This window comes from Vigna radiata, chromosome 7, assembly GCF_000741045.1.
Source record: "Vigna radiata var. radiata cultivar VC1973A chromosome 7, Vradiata_ver6, whole genome shotgun sequence".
Classification (NCBI taxonomy): domain Eukaryota; kingdom Viridiplantae; phylum Streptophyta; class Magnoliopsida; order Fabales; family Fabaceae; genus Vigna; species Vigna radiata.
Window position 1 is genome coordinate 20,629,449 of NC_028357.1, and position 4,283 is coordinate 20,633,731.

A 4,283-nucleotide genomic window follows, 5' to 3' on the forward strand; every position below is an offset into this window, starting at 1 on the left:
GTTTTAACATACCTAGTTTGGGAAAAAGAAATTAATCAAATGCATCCTGATCTTCTTAAGCAAAGTGAACTTGAGTCTTATAGTACAATTGTTCTTTCTAGAGAGTGTGAATCTCGTGTTCTTAGTTTATATCTCTCTAGATTAGAAAAGCATGCACTAGAGTGGTGGGATGAAAGGCAATATTGGGTTATCAAAGGTAGAAAATCCACCATTGAAAATTGGTATGAATTGAGATCATGCATGAGAAGAAAGTTTGTGCCTCCAAATATTCAAAGTAACTTAGAACATATGAGAGAGCTTATTAGAGAAGGCAAGTTATTCATTCAAAATTTAAGTGGATTCAATCAAAGGGAAACAGAGTTTAGAGAAAAACTCATGAAGTTCTTGAATGAGGGAAGTAAAAGGAGATTTGAGAGAGAACATAGGTAATTACAAGAAAGAATAGAGAGACAAGAGAGAAGCAGAGAGAAAACGAGAAGAAGAAAGAGAAAGAGAGAGAAAAAGAGAAAAAGAGACAAGAGAAAAGGAAGAAAGAGAGAGAAGAGAACAAGAGAGAATAGAGCAAGAGAGAAGAGAAAAAGAGAAAAGAGAAGATGAAGAAAGAAAGGAAAGAGAAGAAGTGAGAAGAAAAAGAGAGAAAGAGGAAAGAGAAGAAGAGAGAAGAAAAAGAGAGGAAGAAAGAGAAGAAGAGAGAAGAAAAAGAGAGGAAGAGGAAAGAGAAGAAGAGAGAGTAAAAGAGGAAGAGAGAATAAAAGAAAAAGAAAGAGAAGAGAAAGAAGAAATTGAAAGAAAAGAAGTGGAAGAAAGTGAACAAAAGCAACTAAGAGCAATATCTCCTCCAACCATAATGGAATCAAAACTATTAAGGGGAGGTTTTCTATCTTTTCACTTTTCTTCATTTATTTTTGAAATTCCAAAATCTCACTTTTCTTTCAAAGAATTTGCCATGCCATCTTTAAAAATGATAAAACCTTCAATACATGGCAATTCACAACTTGGGTTAGGGATACTTTTATGGGTACCACTAACTCAAGAAACAAATAAAATTTCAAAAGAAGAAAGGTTTCTTCATAGTATTAAATTTGAACATTTTAAAACTAATTAGTGATATGTTTAATGCTTATTACAGGTGGATATTTGACCCTCGCGGAATTCTAGTGAAGTCTACAAAAATAAGTCCTCAGGCGAACCATCAGATTTGATGACAAATCCTTTCCAAGGGGGAGGAGATGATACGCGGGGCCCAAGCCCACCAAATAAATAATAACCCAAGAGCATGGTGAAGGGTAAAGTGGACATTGCTACATAAGGAGGGGTATGTTTATCATCATAGGGGTGGCATTAGTAATTCTTCCCTCCATATGTACGGAATCACTTTTCACGTGTTTCATAAGGCTTTCTAGAAGCCAAGCACCTTTAGCACATGTTGATTAGTTGGCATCAGATGGATCTAGGCATTTTCCTTGATGAGGCCGAGAGGTTCATNTATAAAACCTCTTGGCATAGTTTGTATCTTTACTTTTGGATTTATATTGATGAAACTCTGCTNAAATGATTAGCAAGTTCTTCTCCAAGAGTCATCTTCTTAGCTTGATCTCCATTGCAACTTTCTTCCACCTTGGAAGCCTTCTGAGTTGTGAATCATCTCTCCAAGCTAGCCTCCATCTTCCCTCACCATAAACACCTTCACTCCGCTGCATCCACTCCAAATTCTCCAGCCAAATTTGTTCCAGGATTACCTTCAGATCTGCAGCTGTTGGCCATACTATTCCATTGGCTCCAGCTGATTTCCAAGCTCTAAATCACTTCCAATCTCACGACATATTTCCAGCACATCCCCTTGGATGTATCAATATCCCACCCATACATTATTCCTACTACCAATGAAGACCAACCAAGTCTTACTGCTAGACTCCGACGTGATATTCCAGACAAAGTGCCGCATCGTCGTACATCGCCTTCACATTATGGTTTGCTGGTATGTTTACCTACATTGTTTATGTTATATAATTTTCTTGTGATTGTTTATTTATTTGTGTGTCACTGTTATAATGCAGGGTACAGTGAAGCAAATGGCTAGAATGCTATAGTAGATGATATCTTACCGAGAAGTTACCGAGGGGACCATAGCATACACTCATACACATGAGCTCCTGGAATTAGCTCAAACATCCATTGTAGAACATTCACCTATTAGGAGATCTGCAAGGAATGTTCGTGGCAAGAATGTTTGTGGTAGAAGATCCTCTTCATCTGGACAACTTTCTTAATAGTATTGTCTTGTATTATGTAATTATTTTGGATGAACTTTTGATGTAATTTTTGTACCAAAGCAACATTAAATTTTATATATGCATGATAGTTATTGTTTCATTACATATTTGTCGACAAAAATCATGAATCTACTAAGTCAACATAGGAGATAGTAACGTCCATCCACTCTGAAAATGTTTGCATCCTACTTATATACGAATATGACCACATTTGCGCCTCTAGATAACAATGGGTTAAGCATATAATATCTAGCACAGGCAAAGAACAACAATCTTTTAGTTCAACCTATAAAATCAATATTAGTAACAAATGTTATTTTGAAATTAAACTTAATAATAATAGCATTACCTATACGAAATGATTTCCATTGACGTGTCCTATACATATTAAGCGATGTTGTCTTACATCAGAAGGCGGTCAGGTACATAGTGGAAAGATCGTATAATTTTGACTATATGAAAGACACACTAGGAGGACATTCTAACGATTAACAATTTCATAACCAATGTCTCGTATAGTCATCCACTTGGTTACATTAGCTTGTAACGAATGAAATAAATTGTTATCATATAAGAAATAAAACAAATAATAAATAGGTTGTCAAGTATAGGAACATGTACCCCTAAATGTGACTCCACCAATAAAGACCTCATCAACTCTTTTAGTCGATCACAGTCTCCCACTAGTGTCGCATATTCATCACGCCACTGACTAAGTTCTCTATAAAGATCTTTTCGGATAATGGACCATGAATCTTCCCCCAACCTCAATGATGCAACAATGCATTTATAGCCACAATGACCATTATCAACCACATCAATAACATTGACAATGTATGGGTGACAAATAGGATGGAACTACTCTATCATGGGTATTCTCCTTCATTGACAAAGTATGCAGTTTGATTTTAATTCATTTTTACAAATTTCTTTTACTTAAAAAGAAAATCAAAAGACACATCAGAATCACATACATCAAATAAGCTACTCCACATCATTTAAAAATGAAGATTAGAATGTCATGTCAACCATACACTAACGTTGTTGGGCCCAATTTAATGGTAAGGGCCTAATTATTTCAATTTTCACAAAATAAGGACCCAATTGAAACGCCAAAAAAGAAGGACACCTATTTGAGATTTTGGACGAAAATAGGGACCTACAGAAACATTAAACCAAAAAAATTAATACGTAACAACCTCATTAATTATAAAGGTATTTATGAAAATTAGAGGTGCATGATGAAACTTTTAGAAATACAAGATAAAACGCCCAAAGAAAAGTAAAAAGGGAAAAAGAAGTGGGTATTACTCCCTTCAACACCACAGTTTCTTCCTCCACCTCCCCAATTTATTTTTTTCCAAAAATATCCTTAAGTTAATTCTTTTACTTTTACCAGTAACTTTTTATACTTTTAATTAAAAAATCCTAATTTTATACCCTCCTTCCAACGTATACCACACTCACCCCCTCTCTCTCTTCTTCGTTGATAACGGTTCAAAACACCGTTATTTGTTATATGATTTTGATACTAAAAGCTCCATTTTTCACTTAGAAACTTGCTTCGACTCATACTTTTTCAATAAATTGTGTGAATAAGAGAGTTGAGGTTGATTTCAATGGTTTTATGACTAATTCCCCTTGTTTTGACAAAGATTAAGGTAATACAAGAAGCAGAGAGGAAGAGCCAAGAAGATGAAGCTCAGAAGGACTTAAAAAGGCACCAGAAGGAGGGAAAGCACGAAACCCGGGCGACCAGAAGCGAAGCTTGAGCGTCCAGAATCGACGTCTGTCGCCAGGCGAGGACCATGGTCGCCTGGTGATAAGCTATCGTTGGAGCTATGAAATTAATACTACTATTCAAAGCAACTTCAGTATTGCCAAGTAGTATTCGAGATAATAGATAAAGTAACCCTGAGTCGTCTCCCAACGAACACGGAATTGCTTTCGAATATTTGAATCTTATGAATGCTATGCAATGCTTATGAATAAAGTGAGAATGTTTAAAGA